The sequence below is a fragment of the Phoca vitulina genome, unplaced genomic scaffold, assembly GCF_004348235.1.
Source record: "Phoca vitulina isolate PV1807 unplaced genomic scaffold, GSC_HSeal_1.0 scaffold1, whole genome shotgun sequence".
In the NCBI taxonomy this organism is placed as follows: domain Eukaryota; kingdom Metazoa; phylum Chordata; class Mammalia; order Carnivora; family Phocidae; genus Phoca; species Phoca vitulina.
In genome coordinates, this window is record NW_022589704.1 from 78,021,040 (window position 1) to 78,038,431 (window position 17,392).

At 37.1% G+C, this 17,392-nt stretch overlaps 1 pseudogene across 1 annotated transcript in view; it reads left to right on the forward strand.

Moving 5' to 3' along the window:
* LOC116631718 overlaps positions 1-16,894 on the forward strand; it is a 73,023-nt pseudogene extending 56,129 nt beyond the window's left edge. Inside the window, exon 2 of the transcript XR_004299252.1 lies at positions 15,558-16,894. The product of XR_004299252.1 is annotated as a calcium uptake protein 2, mitochondrial-like (transcript). The remainder of the gene's footprint in view (positions 1-15,557) is intronic.
* The last annotated feature ends 498 nt before the right edge of the window (positions 16,895-17,392 follow it).

Below are 17,392 nucleotides of genomic sequence, written 5' to 3' on the forward strand. Positions count from 1 at the left end.
TTAAATAGTTACCCTGAATGTAAATGGGCTAAATGCCCCAATCAAAAGACACAAGCTATCAGATTGGATAAAAAAACAAGACCCATTGATATGCTGTCTACAAGGGACTCATTTTAGACCCAAAGACACCCCCAGATTGAAAGTGAGGGGGTGGAAAACCATTTACCATGCTAATGAACATCAAAAGAAAGCTGGGGTGGCAATCCTTATACCAGACAAATTAGATTTTAAACCAAAGACTATAATAAGAGATGAGGAAGGACACTATATCCTACTTAAAGGGTCGATCCAACAAGAAGATCTAACAATTGTAAATATTTATGTCCCTAACATGGGAGCAGCCAATTATATAAGCCAATTAATAACAAAATCAAAGAAACACATTGACAACAATACAGTAATAGTAGGGGACTTTAACACCCCCCTCACTGAAATGGACAGATCATCTAAGCAAAAGATCAACAAAGAAATAAAGACTTTAAATGACACACTGGACCAAATGGACTTCACAGATCTATTCAGAACATTCCATCCCAAAGCAACAGAATACACATTCTTCTCTAGTGCCCATGGAACATTCTCCAGAATAGATTACATCCTAGGTCACAAATCAGGTCTCAACCGGTACCAAAGATTGGGATCATTCCCTGCACATTTTCAGACCACAATGCTTTGAAACTAGAACTCAATCACAAGAGGAAAGTCAGAAAGAACTCAAATACGTGGAGGCTAAAGAGCATCCTACTAAAGAATGAATGGGTCAACCAGGAAATTAAAGAATTTAAAAAATTCATGGAAACAAATGAAAATGAAAACACAACTGTTCAAAATCTTTGGGATGCAGCAAAGGCAGTCCTAAGAGGAAAGTATATAGCAATACAAGCCTTTCTCAAGAAACAAGAAAGGTCTCAAATACACAACCTAACCCTACACCTAAAGGAGCTGGAGAAAGAACAGCAAATAAAGCCTAAACCCAGCAGGAGAAGAGAAATAGTGAAGATCAGAGCAGAAATCAATGAAATAGAAACCAAAAGAACAGTAGAACAGATCAACGAAACTAGGAGCTGGTTCTTTGAAAGAATTAACAAGATTGATAAACCCCTGGCCAGACTTACCAAAAAGAAAAGAGAAATGACCCAAATCAACAAAATCATGAATGAAAGAGGAGAGATCACAACCAACACCAAAAAAATACAATTATAAAAACATATTATGAGCAACTATATGCCAGCAAATTAGATAATCTGGAAGAAATGGATGCATTCTTAGAGATGTATAAACTACCAAAACTGAACCAGGAAGAAATAGAAAACCTAAACAGACCCATAACCACTAAGGAAATTGAAGCAGTAATCAAAAATCTGCCAACGAACAAGAGCCCAGGGCCAGATGGCTTCCCGGGGGAATTCTACCAAACATTTAAAGAAGAATTAATATCTATTCTTATGAAACTGTTCCAAAAAATAGAAATGGAAGGAAAACTTCCAAACTCATTTTATGAGGCCAGCATTACCTTGATCCCAAAATGAGACAAAGACCCCATTAAAAAAGAATTACAGAACAATATCCCTGATGAACATGGATGCAAAAATTCTCACCAAAATACCAGCCAATAGAATCCAACAGTACATTAAAAGGATTATTCACCATGACCAAGTGGGATTTATTCCTGGGCTGCAAGGTTGGTCCAACATCCGCAAATCAATCAATGTGATACACTACATTAATAAAAGAAAGGAAAAGAACCATATGATCCTCTCAATAGATGTAGAAAAAACATTTGACAAAGTACAACATCCTTTCTTGATTAAAACTCTTCACAGTGTATGGATGGAGGGTACATACCTCAATATCCTAAAAGCCATCTATGAAAAACCCACAGGAAATATCATTCTCAACGGGGAAAAACTGAGAGCTTTCCCCCTAAGGTCAGGAACACACAGGGATGCCCACTATCACCACTGTTATTCAACATAGTACTAGAAGTCCTAGCCACTGCAATCAGACAACAAAAAGAAATAAAAGGCATCCAAATCGGCAAAGAAGAAGTCAATCTCTTACGCTTTGCAGATGATATGATACTTTATGTGGAAAACCCAAAAGACTCCACCCCAAAACTGCTAGAACTCATACAGGAATTCAGTAAAGTGGCAGGATATAAAATCAATGCACAGTAATCAGTTGCATTTACATACACCAACAAGAAGACAGAAGAAAGAGAAATTAAGGAGTCGATCCCATTTACAATTGCACCCAAAACCATAAGATACCTAGGCATAAATCTAACCAAAGAGGCAAAGAATCTATACTCAGAAAACTATAAAATACTCATGAAAGAAATTGAGGAAGACACAAAGAAATGGAAAAACGTTCCATGCTCATGGATTGGAAGAATATTGTGAAAATGTCAATGCTACCTAGAGCAATCTACACATTTAATGCAATCCCCATCAAAATACCATCCACTTTTTTCAAAGAAATGGAGCAAGTAATCCTAAAATTTGTATGGAAGAAGAAAAGACCCCGAATAGCCAGAAGAATGTTGAAAAAGAAAAGCAAAGCTGGTGGCATCACAATTCTGGACTTCAAGCTCTATTACAAAGCTGTCATCATCAAGACAGTATGGTACTGGCACAAAAACAGACACATAGATCAGTGGAACAGAATAGAGAGCCCAGAAATGGATCCTCAACTCTATGGTCAACTAATCTTTGACAAAGCAGGAAAGAATGTCCAATGGAAAAAAAAACAGTCTCTTCAACAAATGGTGTTGGGAAAATTGGACAGCTATATGCAGAAGAATGAAACTGGACCATTACCTTACACCACACACAAAAATAGACTCAAAATGATTGAAAGACCTAAATGTGAGACAGGAGTACATCAAAATTCTAGAGGAGAACACAGGCAGCAACCTCTTCAACCTCAGCCACAGCAACTTCTTCCTAGAAACATCACCAAAGGCAAGGGAAGCAAGGGCAAAAATGAACTATTCAGACTTCAACAAGATAAAAAGTTTTTGCACAGCAAAGGTAATAGTCAACAAAACCAAAAGACAACCGACAGAATGGGAGAAGATATTTGCAAATGACATATCAGATAAAGGGCTAGTATCCAATATCTATAAAGAAGTTCTTAAACTCAACGCCCAAAGAACAAATAATCCGAGCAAGAAATGGGCAGAAGACATGAACAGACATTTTTCCAAAGAAGACATCCAAATGGCCAACAGACACATGAAAAAGTGCTCAAGATCACTCGGCATCAGGGAGATGCAAATCAAAACCTCAATGAGATACCACCTCACACCAGTCAGAATGGCTAAAATTAACAAGTCAGGAAACGACAGATGTTGGCGAGGATGCGGAGAAAGGGGAACCCTCCTACACTGTTGGTGGGAATGCAATCTGGTGTAGCCACTCTGGAAAACAGTATGGAGGTTCCTCAAAAAGTTGAAAATAGAGCTACCGTACAACCCAGCAGTTGTACTTGGGTATTTACCCCAAAGATACAAATGTAGTGATCTGAAGGGGTATGTGCACCCCGATGTTTATAGCAGCAGTGTCCACAATAGCCAAACTATGGAAAGAGCCAAGATGTACATCAAAAAAACCCCCGGTATCTTGCCATTTGCAACGATGTGGATGGAACTAGAGGGTATTATGCTAAGCGAAATAAGTCAATCAGAGAAAGACATGTATCATATGATCTCACTGATATGAGGAATTCTTAATCTCAGGAAACAAACTGAGGGTTGCTGGAGTGGTGGGGGGGTGGGAGGGATGGGGTGGCTGGGTGATAGACATTGGGGAGGTATGTGCTATGGTGAGCTCTGTGAATTGTGTAAGACTGATGAATCACAGACCTGTACCTCTGAAACAAATAATACAATATATGTTTTTAAAAAAGAAAAAAGGAGCTGATAGGAAGGGAGAAATGAAGGGGGGGAATCGGAGGGGGAGACGAACCATGAGAGACTATGGACTCTGAGAAACAAACTGAGGGTTCTAGAGGGGGGTGGGGGGATGGGTTACCCTGGTAATGGATATTAAAGAGGGCACATAGTGAATGGAGCACTGGGTGTTATACGCAAACAATGAATCATGGAAGACTACATCAAAAACTAATGATGTAATGTATGGTGATTAACATAACATAATAAAATAAAATTAAAATAACAAAACTAATGATGTATTGTATGGTGACTAACATAACATAATAAAATAAAATTAAATTAAAAAAATAAAAATAAAATTTTTTTCACTCAATTTTCTTTTTCTACTTTTAAGGTCTTTTAAAACTTTTTAAAGATAAATTGACATACAGTAAAATGCAGAGTTTTGGAGTATACAGCTTGATAAATTTTGACATATTTATACACCTGTGAAACCATCACTACAATCAAGAAAGTAAATATATTAATTATCCACAAAACTTAGGAGTTCCTTCTTAATCCCTCCCTTCTGCCCCATCTACCTTACCAGTACCCAGGCAACCACTGATCTGCCTAGGTCACTATAGATTAGTTTGCATTTTCTAGAATTTTATATACATGAAATCATACACTATAAATGCTCTGGGTTCTTTTTCACTCCTAGTTATTTTGAGATTCATCTATGTTGTTGTGTCAGTAACTCGTTCTTTTTTGTTGCTGAGCAATATTCCATTGTAAGGATATACTACAGTTTAGCTATTCACCTATTGATGAACATTTTGGTTGTTTCTAGTTTTATACTATTACCAAAAAAAGCTGCTATGAACATTCACATACAAGTCTTGGGGTATTTGCTTTCATCTCTCTTGGGTAAATACCTAGGAATAGGATTACTGGGTCATAAGGTAAATATATATTTAATTTGTTATGAAACTGTGAAATTGTTTCTTAGCAGTCAATTCATATTCTCATCAACACTTGGCATGGGAAGTTCTTTTAATTTTAGGTATTAGTGTTATCACATTGTGGTTTTAGATTGTATTTTCCTTGATGGCTATTGGTGTTGAATGCTTTTTTATGTGCTTATCAGTGGTACATTCTTTGGTGAAGTGTCTCTAGATTTTTTATCCACTTTCTATTAGTTTTTTTGTTTGCTTTCTTATTGAATGTTGAAAGTTATTCTGGATATAAATGCTTCAGCAGATATTTAATTTTCAAATATTTTTTTTAATTCGGTGCATTGCGTTACCATTTTACTAACAGTTTCTCTGGAAGAGCAGAGGTCTGTTTTGATGAGGAATATATGCGTGTGTGTATATTTTAATGAATCATGTTTTGTGTAGTATATAAGAACACTTTGCCTAACATAAAGTCGCAAAACTTTTCTATGTCTTCTAGAAGGCTTATAGTTTTGTGTTATATTGAAATTAGTGGTCCACTTTGACTTTATTTTTAAATATGTTGCAAACTATGGATTAAGTTCATTTTTATTTGCATATGAATATCTAATTTTCCAACACTATTTTTTATTTTTTTTAATTTTTTATTGTTATGTTAATCACCATACATCATTAGTTTTTGATGTAGTCTTCCAGGATTCATTGTTTGTGTATAACACCCAGCGCTCCATGCAGAATGTGCCCTCTTTAATACCCATCACCAGGCTAACCCATTCTCCCACCCCCTCCCCTCTAGAACCCTCAGTTTGTTTTTCAGAGTCCATTGTCTCTCATGGTTCGTCTCCCCCTCAGATTTACCCCCCTTCATTCTTCCCCTCCTGCTATCTTCTTCTTCTTCTTTTTTTTTTTTTAACATATATTGTATTATTTGTTTCAGAGGTACAGATCTGTGATTCAACAGTCTTGCACAATTCACAGCACTCACCATAGCACATACCCTCCCCAGTGTCTATCACCCAGCCATCCCATCCCTCCCACCCCAACCCCCACTCCAGCAACCCTCAGTTTGTTTCCTGAGATTAAGAATTCCTCATATCAGTGAGGTCATATGATACATGTCTTTCTCTGATTGACTTATTTCGCTCAGCATAACACCCTCCTGTTCCATCCATGTCGTTGCAAATGGCAAGATCTCATTCCTTTTGATAGCTGCATAATATTCCATTGTATCTATATACCACATCTTCTTTATCCATTCATTTGTCGATGGACATCTTGGCTCTTTCCACAGTTTGGCTATTGTCCAACACTATTTATTGAAAACACTGTCCTTTCTCTATTTCTCCTTTATCCTTTGAACATTGTCAAAAATCAGTTTTCTCCAGAATCATTTGTTGAAAAGACTATTCTTTCTCCACTGAATTTCCTTTGAACCTTTGTTTCATATCAGTTGTCCATATCTGTGGTTGTATTTCTGAACTCTATTCTGTTCTATCTATATGCCAAGCCCAAACTGTTATTATGACTGTAGCTTTACAATAAGTCTTGAATTCAGGTAGTCTAGGTCCTAAGAATTTGTTCATCCTTTTAGAGTTGCTTTGATTATACTAAGTCATTTGCATTTCCTTATAAATTTTTGAATCAGCTTTTCATTTCTACAAAAAAATACACTTTGCGATTTTGATAGAATTGCATTGGATCTATAGATCAATTTTCAGAGATTGCCAACTTATACTGAGTCATGTGATCCATGAACACAATTTACCTCTCCATTTATTTAAGTTTTCCTTAATATCTCTCAGCATTGTTTTATGCTTTTCATTGTAAAGGTCTTGCACATATTTAAATATATTTATCTGTATTATTTCATATTTTTGATATTTTATAAATAGTATTTTTTAAAATTCAATTTGAGTATTTTAGTGGTTAGAAATACAGTTGATTTTTTGAAATTTTGATTTCATGTCATGAAAGCCTGCTAAACTAATTTATTCATTCTAGTAGCTTTTATGTAGGTCCACATATGACCATGCCATTTCTAAATAAAAACAGCTTTTATTACTCTTTTCTAATCTGGATGTCTTTTATTTCTGTTACTTATCTTACTGCACTGGCTACAACCTCTAGAACAAAGTTGGATAGAAATAGGGAGAGCAGACTTCCTTGCCTTATTTATAATCTTAATGAGGAAGGTTTTAATCTTTCATTACTACTTACGATATTAGCTGTAGATTTTTCATAGATGCTCTTTATCAGATCAGGGAAGTTCTCTTTTATTTCTAATTTGCTGAGAATTTATATCAGAAAGGTGTTGGATTTTGTCCATTGCTTTTGTTGCATCTATTGACATGATCATGTTTTTTTTTTTTCTTTTTTGCTTATTAATATAGTAAATTTCATTGATTTTTTTTGAATGTTAAATCAGCTTTGCATCCCAGGGATAAACCTCACTCAGTTGTGATGTGTTATACCTTTTATATATTATTGCTAATATAATATTCAGTTTACTAAATTTTTTGTTAAAATTTTTCATATTTATGTTCATGAGAGATACTGGTAGATAGTTTTCTTTCCTTGAAATGTCTTTATGTGGTTTTGATATCAGAATACCACTGGCTTCATAGAATGAGTTTAAAAGTTGTTTTCTCTTCAGTTGTCTGGTAGAGTTTCTGCAGAACTGATATTATTTCTTTCTTAAATGTTTGGTAGAATTCCCCAGTATAGCCATCTGGGCCTGGAGTTTTGTTTGTAAGAAGATATTTACTAATTTTTTTAGTAGATGTGGGGTTCTTCAGGTTATCTATTTCTTCTTGAGCGAGCTTTGGTAATTTGTATCTTTCAAGGGATTTGTCCATGCCAACTATGTCGTTGAATTTATTAGGGTAAAGCTGTTCATAATATTCCCTTATTCTTTGAATATCTGTATTATCTGTAGTGATGTCACTCCTGATATTGGTAATTTGTGTCTTCTCTGTTTTCCTTGACCAAAATAGATAGAGTTTTATGAATTGTTTAATCCTTTTAAAGAATCTCTTTTTGAGTTGATTGATATTCTCTATTATTTTTCTGTTTTCAACTTTACTGATTTTGGCTCCAATCTTGATTTCTTTTCATCTGCTTTCAATATTGCTCTTTTTTCCCCCCAACTCCAACTTTATTGAGATATAATGTCAAATAAAAATGGTATACTTTTAAGATGTACAATGAAGTGACATTTTTGATATATGTATATATTGTGAAATGATCAAGCTAATTAACATATCTATTACCTCTTATTTTTCTTGTGAGAACACTTAAAGATCTATTCTTTTAGCAAATTTCAAGTACACAATACAGTATTATTAACTATAGTCACCAGGCTGTACATTAGATCCCCATAACCTATTTATCCTGCATAACTGCAACTTTGTACCCTTTGTACAACATCTCCTCATTTTCTCCACACCCAGGCCCTGGCAGCCACCATTCTACTCTCTGTTTCTATGTGTTCAACTTTTTTAGATTCTACATATAAGTGAAATCACAGCATTGCTCTTCTTCATTCTCTGTGACTTATTTTTCCTCCTCTGAAAGTTGTAAATATTTTTTCTATATCCCTTGCATTTTGAAATTTTACAATAGTGTAACTTGGTGTGGGTCTTTTTCAGATATTTTCCTGAGCACTCAAACAGTACTTTTAGTTGAGAAATGCATGTTCTTCAGTTCTGGGAAATGCTATTGTATCTCTAATATAAAACTCTCTGTATTCCACAGTACTCATATAATTCAAATGTAGAACCTACTGGATTTATCCTCTTCTTTTCTCTTTTTTTCATCTATATTCTTGTTTTCTTATTTGGGACGGTTCTCTAGCTTTATCTTTAAACACTTTTATTCTATTTAATTCTCAGGTTTTTTAATCTGATGTTCTCATACTGTTCCATTTTTATAACCTCTTGTTCTTATTTCATGGATGTAACACCTTTTATCTTAGAATATAAATTATAGAATCCCATTTCAAAGTATTTTCTTATATTTCCTCCATTAATTCTGTTTTCTTTTGTTCCTTTTTCTTTTTTTTTTTTTTTTCCTCTGCCTTTCTTGCAGCAGGGTTCTGTCATATGTCTGGATGTGTAATTTTCTTGCCTCTCTGTTCATACATAAGATTGAAGCAGTAAAAGTCATATGGAAGCTCTGTGTCATGAGTGTGTTTATGTGGTGTGTATGTGTGTCTTATGGAGAGAGATGACTGTCATTGAGTTGGCTTTATGGTAGGATGATTAAAGGAAATTTGACCAATTTATTGGAAAGTCCTAACTATCGATGTCTGTATTTCTTTTCTCTAGGCTAGCTAATTTCTCCCAAAAGAAGTCAGTATTCTGTGAATCAAAGAGAATTCTCATCTCTTTAGGATGTGGAATTTCACTGATTTTTTTTTTCTTGTTTTCTAAATGGATCTCATGCCTACCCTTTACTAAATCTTGTGGTGCTGATTTTAGAACTTTTCCACTTCCATTTCTCTACGGAATAAATAGCTGCTCTTCCTCCTAGAGCAGCTATTTATTCTGTAGAGTCGCCTAGTTTTGTGAGCTAGAGTGGAGACTTGAGATCTAGTTATTCCTCATAAAAGCTTGAAATCAATCCTATTTTAAGCCATGTCATTCTCCACCCCCCTCCATCTCAGACACCTTGAGTCTCTATTTGCTAAGTCTAGCCTTCTCCTGTGAATCATTCTGATGCTCATTCCTGTCCCTCCCTGTAGGCATTTAGACTTCAGTTTTCTCTGCACTGCATAAATACTCTTCCATTGACTTGCCATCATGCAAAAATCTATTTCCTTCTTTTTTTTTTGTTTGTCCTCCTGGCTTCACACCATTTTTATTACATTTTTCCTTTTTGTCAGTTTTAGGGAGGAGTCAATAAAAACCCATATATTTGGATCTTTTGTGTTCAAGGAACAATCTCTCACATAGATCTTTTGTACTGTCTTCAGAGTGATCTTTCTAAAGTGCAACTCTAACAAGATTTTATCATTTCACTGCTTAGATATTACCATAGCCTACCATTATCTGCAGTAAAAATTACTTCTCATATCATTCAGGGCTCCCTGTGTTCTGTTCTGTGCTTTCTTCTGCAGCTCTGTGCTTGGGAGCTGTCACACTCATGCTTTAAGTGTACTAAAACACTCATTGTTTCATTGATGTGTGGCATTGCAGACTTTCCCCCCCTGCCTTTCCCTTTTTTACCCCTGTACCCTTTCTAATTGTGGCTTGGATAGATCAACAAAGATAAGCATGCTTCCTGTGTACTCCTTCTACATGACTGAAGTTGTTCATGTACTTGTCTTTCACCCTGGCTAAACTATAAGGACTTGTGATAAAAGGCCACATTTTCATCTATTTATTCCCAGCAGCTACTATAGTACCTGGAACAAAGTAGCCAAATCCATAATTAAAGTTTAACTAACAGGTAAATTTATTATTATTTCTATAACAGAATAAACCTGGTGAATGGATAATGGTGACATTTTAAAGGAATTCCTATCAGATAATTTTCAGAGTTCCTCAAACTTAATTTCTAAGGCTACATGCTGTGGTGTAGATACAGTTATGATTTCTAGTTTGGTCTATCCTAAAACATCTTCAGTTAGTGATATTTAAAGGTTTTATATAAAAATAGTTATTTAAATAGTACTCTTTAAAAAGTTTTCTTTTTTCTTCCTTGTTTTCCCTTTTCCCCTCGACTTGTTTTATATATTACTGACAAATTATGAATTGGATACCAGATAACCCATTCTGGTTCAAAGATCAAGCTAATAACTTTGCAGTACACTTTTGATATACAACCTAACCTTTTAAAACACAAGACTCTAGGAACTCTCCAAAAGTCAGAGAAGGTGAAGTGTGTTTGCAAATCACAGTGGAACTGCTCTTCACAAGCACTTCAGGGGAAAGAAAGCAATAGTGTCCGGAGGCAACACAAGGACTTACATCCAGTGAGATAGTTCATGATGTATTTACTTTAGAATAAAGCTAACTCTTTAGCATCCTCTGTGTGTGTGTGTGTGTGTGTAGTCATTAAAACACAAAACAAGACGTTAAAGTCAGTCCTCAAGTTTTCTTCTTTTCAGTTGTCCAGAATTGGATGCCAATGCTATGTAAAAGTGCATCCATATTAATCTGTTTCATGGGATTAGTAGAGAAGAGCAGATAATTTTGTTTACTGATATAACATGACTAGAGAATACGGTTTGGTATAATAGAAGAAATATAAGGTATCTGTTGGGGTTTTGGATGGATGGGGAAAATGTGGAGGAAGGTACATCAAATTTTACTATAAGTGGCTTCTTAGCTTTTAGAAGAAAATATAAAATCATAAAAGATAGTGACAGTCTTAGAGAATAAGAATACTTAAGTGAAAGAGACAAGAGAAAGAGGGACAGAAGAAGAAATGAGAGTGGAGTGGGAGGGATACTTTTCTTTAAAAACACATGATGTGTGGTCAGTGCGGTGGCATGGGAGATCTCTCCCAGGGGCAGATCTGTCTCTGTCCTTCTGACAACTTAAATAATTTCACAGGTAATTGCTAACAACCATGAAATACCGTTTTCACCTTTTGTGTGTGGAGCTCAGGTTGTTCAAAATGTCCAAGTTAATTAACATGAACTCTGCTTTTTAGGTGGGGAAGGTGGATGGTCCTAATTAGCCTTGCCCAGCTGATGAGTCCATTTGGTCACAAGGGTTGGGACTTTTGCTCGAGGATATTCTGCAGCTCAGCTGTACAATCTGAATTGAACACAGTCTCTTGATACCCTATAGCTTAGTTCCTCCCTCCCTGTTTCCCCCTTCTCTCTCTCTTTTTTTCTATCTCACTTAACTATATACAAAACTAAGTCTATAAATGCTGGGAGAATCTTTAATCTTCAGTTGAGGAATCCATTTCATTTTCAACATTCACCAATATTTGTCATAAAGACAGACAATTTTTTATTCTCTTCTCTATTGTCCTGTTAGCTTGACTCAATAAACAGTTTCTCTTGAAGCTGCTTAACTCCTCTTGTACATTTGTTGGGGAGGGGGGTGGAATGGGTGAATAATTTTTAAAAACATTTTCTAAATCTGTTTGCTTTTAGTTCTGGGATTTTTAAAAAAAATCTGTTTCGGATCAATTTGCCATTGAATCTCAAATCTGAATCTCCAATCAGGCCCACTAACTGATTATCAGTGGTCAACTTGTCTGGTTTTCGTCGCTGGGTATATCCCAGTGGTTGGTTTGTGCTAACATTTGCCCACAGGTAAAAAGTAGCCATATGGTTCTGAAGAATAGTTTCCTTGACACATTGAGTTGATACACAGATCGGGATTTCTTCCTCTTTGTCTAGGTGTTCTCCATTTCTTTAGAGTTGTGCTAAGCTCTGCCCTCGTTAGAATACTGCAGAGATTCTTAGGTGAACTATTACATCGTGGAGCTTGTGTTCTGTGGTTTATAATATGTTTTGGGCCACATCAAAGAAAGAGAAGCCATATGGAGTGTAACAGCTTAAACGAAAGGCAACAGAAATTGTCAGAAGAAGTTAACCCAAAGGCAGCATTGAAAGACAGGGGTCAGGCGAGGGGGCAGGAGATGCAAGCACGGCTGAAGCAGGCAACAGTGGGACATGCGTTGGGTCATAGGATAATATTCTCTGGAGGAGAAAGATACTTTTAAGCTGTTAGAAAGAAATGTAATAAATATTTCACAAGCCTGCCAAGAAAAGCAAGAGGTGGAGAAGTTATTTATCATCTAGAGACCTCCATATAGTTGATTTCCTCCTACACCAGGAAAGGAAAAAATCGTTTAGCTTATCTTTATAATATGATTTTTTTTTTGCTTGCTGAAATTAAATTGGACTGAAATAAGGAAGAACCATGGACTGTCAAAAGGCTCAAATAAATAATGGATGCATATTTCATTATAGCTTCACCCCTAAGCATTTGTAAAATAGACAAATAGTGTAAACATTACCTGATAGTCAGTGACTGAAAAAATCAAAGGTATTTAGCCACAGTTAGGTGAATGTAGGTTTCTTTTTTTCTGTATAAGACAGTGGTAGTTCTGGATATCAGTGTTTTCTTTCTCACTCCAGGTTGCCTATTTGATTCCATTTTTTCTTTTTTTGCACACAATGGATCATGTATGTTAAGCCAGAGAAAGGATGTCTTAGCATGCCACTGGCAGAAGACTGGAACAGGAGTGGTTGGCATAATAGAAATCTTTCCAAAGTGACACTTAAGCTGAATCTTAGGAGAAAGTGAGTTGGCAGAGAGGCACCTGGGTGACACAGTCTGTTAAGCATCCAACTCTTGGTTTTGGCTCAGGTCATGATTTCCAGTTCGCGGGATGGAGTCCCCCCTCGGTCTCGCGCTCAGCGTGGAGTCTGCTTGAGATTCTCTTCCTCTCCCTCTGTCCTCCCTCACTCGCTCGTGCTCTCTCTCTAAAATTAAATCTTAAAAAAAGAAAGTGAGTTGGCTGAGGTAGGTGGTCCGGGCAGGGAGACCCGCAGGGGCAAAGGTGCTTGCCGAGCTGTGGGAACTGCATGCAGTTCAGTGTGGCCCGCCCGCGCTGTTAACAGCTCTAAGTCACTTAAAGGCTGACAAAACACAACAAACTAAAAATATGTAAGGTCCAGAATGTGGGATCATGATTTGGCTCTGCTGCTTCCAGGCTGTATAACCCTGCACAATTTACTTGAGTTGTCTAAGCCTCAGTTTTCCAGTCTGTAACATGAGATGATAATTGTACCTCCCCATGTGTGTTATTTTGAAATCATTCATTTGAAGTGTTCAGAACAGTGCCTGTCAGATCATAAGGAATAGGTGTTAACTCTTTTTTTTTTTTTTAAGATTTTTATTTATTTATTTGACAGAGAGAGACACAGGGAGAGAGGGAACACAAGCAGGGGGAGTGGGAGAGGGAGAAGCAGGCTTCCCGCTGAGCAGGGAGCCCGATGCGGGGCTCGATCCCAGGACCCTGGGACCATGACCTGAGCCGAAGGCTTAACGACTGAGCCACCCAGGCGTCCCTGTTAACTCTTGATTGTAAGTAATAAGTCCCAATTTTAGTATTAGTTCACCTCCCTTATTATGCACGCATGTTTTGCCATCAATGGTGATTGTTGCTAAATCACCCTGTTATCGCTGTTTGATGGAGCTCCCAGTTCTCTTCTGTTGGCTTCAGAGATTTCTTTACTATTCCAATGAGATTGACGTCTGCATTACATTTGTTACTTGTGGACTAATAAAATAATATTATAGGCTTCACTTTGAAAAAGATTCACTGGCTGGAGTCTATAAAAGTCCTTTGTTAGTGTTTCTGTTATATGGTCCAATTAATTAAGCTGAAGAAAGGACTCATATTTTATGACTTGCAGCCCTCTTAGATTGGGGTATTATGGAGCCTCCTTGGTGGGGATAAGCTTTCTCTTGGAGTGTTCAGCCCTAATGCTGGGTTGGAATGAGACAGGCCTGTTCAGCTAGAAAACTTAGAAGCATCACCTTAAAAATATGCCTGCCTCAGTTAAGAATAAAAGGGTTAAGATTTGGGATGCCTGGGTGGCTCAGTCATTTAAGTGTCTGCCTTCGACTCAGGTCATGATCCCAGGGTCCTGGGATGGAGACCCTGCTCAGCGGGGAATCTGCTTCTCCCTCTCCCTCTGCCTGCTGCTCCCCCTGCTTGTGCTCTCTCTCTTTCTCTCTCTGACAAGTAACCAAATAAATAAAATCTTTATTAAAAAACGGTTAAGATTTTTTTCTAGATGCAAAAAACAGAGGTTACATTAAAGAAGTGGGAATGACACATACCTGGCAATTCTCGGGCCTTGTGTGGGGCTACTGAAGAAAACAGGGTGATCTAAGCGGCCAGCTTTGCAAAATTGAATAAAACTTAAGTTGTTTCTAGCAGTGAGCAATATGGGAGAAACTTTCTGCAAAATCGTTTTAAATCATGGTTATAATAATAGTTCCTCCACCTCAGGATTGTTGGAAAGATTGGGTGATAGAAAACCTGCAACATGGTCTCCGTAGTGCATGGCAAAGTGGGAGGGCTCAGTAAATGTCACCAATTACCCCCCCGGGAGGAGGGTACAGGTAGTTTAGTTTGGTCATTAAATCAAGTATAGCTGGGTTTGAAACCCAGCTTGTTACTGAGAGCCGTCTACCAGTGGGCAATGGCTTATCCTTCTATGCTTCAGTTTCTTTGCTATAACTAGACATGCATTGTTGGCCATGTCAGAGGGGCTTGTGAGGAGTACAGGCATGAGCATCCAGAAAGCACATGCAATACTGTCTGGCCCATAGTAAGCGCTAAACTAAGTATGAACTCTTAACAGCAGTAATTCTATTGCAAACAATTCATATCTGCCCCCAAAGCACAGAATTATCGTACTTTTCCATTAAATTGACACGTTTAGATAAAATAATTGTCTTGATAGTTTACAGATGTCTAAGTTGTGAAACTAATTTCATTTGTACCTTTTGAATAGTCATATTCTATATTATTCTGTATTATTACTATTCTAATATTAACTGTTCTGCAAACATTAACCATAAAACACTGAACCATTTACTGACCTTTTTGACCTTCAGAAATATGATCTGCATTACATTTTTCCAAGAAAACGGTTCAATGACTCTTCATCATCTCCTCTCTCTGGGGATCTTGGTGAGTTGTAGAAGGTGGCATTGAGGGGATGGGGCGCTTCTGCAAAGATGGAGGCCGGCAAGAGGCACTTGGCTGGCGGCCTGGGGCGGAAGGGAGACTGCGGCTGGGATCGCTGCGGGCCGGCGAGGTTTGCCCGGCCCCGGCCCCTTGACCGCGGCGTGGCCGGTGCGGCCCTGGCAGGCACAGGAGTGGCATGGTACCATGGCCGCATGAATGTCACGGCACCTGAGGGCAGCCTCACCGTCTTAGCACAGGAAAATGTTGACTCTGGAGAGATGGGAGAAAAATTGTCCCTTCGTAAACAGCGCTTCATGCAGTTTTCTTCACTGGAAATGAAGGAGAATATTATATGACACCACGAGACTTCCACTTTTCAGGAATGTTTGATAAAATGGAACGTAAAACTTCAGTGAAGAAGCTGACAAAAAAGGATATCGAGGATATACTGGCAGGAATCCAACCAGCTCGTTGTGGATCAACCTTTTTTAGAGACCTTGGCGATAAAGGACTAATTTCATATACTGAGTATCTTTTCTTGCTTACAGTGCTCACTAAACCTCATACTGGGTTTCATGTTGCTTTTAAAATGCTGGATGCAGATGGTAATGAGATGGTTGAGAAAAAGGAATTTTTTAAGCTACAGAAGATCGTAAGTAAACAAGATGACTTGAAGACAGCAATAGCTAATGAAACAGAATGCCAGGAATCAACAGTGAAAGAACCGGAAATTACCACAACCCTTCAGATACATATTTTTGGAAAAAGAGGAGAAGGAAAACTTCATTATAGGGAATTTCGAAGATTTATGGAGAATTACAAACGGGGGTACAAGAAATGGAATTCCTTCAGTTTTCTAAAGGTTTGAGTTTCATGAGAAAAGAAGACTTTGCAGAGTGGCTACTTTTCTTCACTAACACTGAAAATAAAGACATCTATTGGAAAAATGTAAGAGAGAAGTTGTCAGCAGAAGAGAGCATTAGTGTGGATGAGTTCAAGTCATTTTGTCATTTTAGGACCCACTTGGGAGACTTTGCTATTGCTATGCAAATGTGCGGGTTAGCTCATCGTCAGACTGGCGGAGCTTAAGAGGGCCGTGAGAGTAGCAACAGGACGGGAACTCTCCAACTATATTTTGGACACCGTCTTCAAGATCCTTGATGTGTATGGTGATGAATGTCTTAGTCATGGCGAGTTTCTCAGGATTTTAAAAAACAGGATGCATCGAGGTTTATGGGTACCACAACAACAAAGTGTAGAGGAATACTGGAAATGTGTGAAAAGAGAAAGCATTAAAGGAGTAAAAGAAGTCTGGAAACAAGCTGGAAGAAATCTCTTTTAGAAAAAGATAATCTGGGAATCATACTGCTCCAAATGTCAGAATTTGGAATTTGTTTAAAATACTAGATTTTTGTCTTCTTGATTTTCTTTGTAATATAAAGATGCCTTGTATTTACTTTCTGAATCAATAATTTCTTAATAAAATTTCATAAAAGAACTTAGTAAAAATAGATACATTCTGTCAGAGGGCCTAGAATTGAAGTAATGCTTTGTACTTTGATAAGATGGAAAACCTAGTTATTCACTGATTTCTTAGACACAGTAGTACAACGTGCTCTTTGGAAGGGTGTCAGCTAGTACTTACAGAAAAAAGTGTTTGATACACAAGGCCAATATCAAGTCCAGGAGTCCTGATGTTCCCAGTAGGGCAAATTAAATTAAAAACTTCTCAGGTTTTCTCATCTGTATTTCGTAACTCATAAGCTTCTTGTGTATTTTATTTCAGTTAGTTGTATATTAGTTGTCTTAAAAATAATGTGTAAATTTCAATATCCTATGTAGAAAAAGAATAAAGTATTTACACAGATTAAAAAAAAAGAAGGTG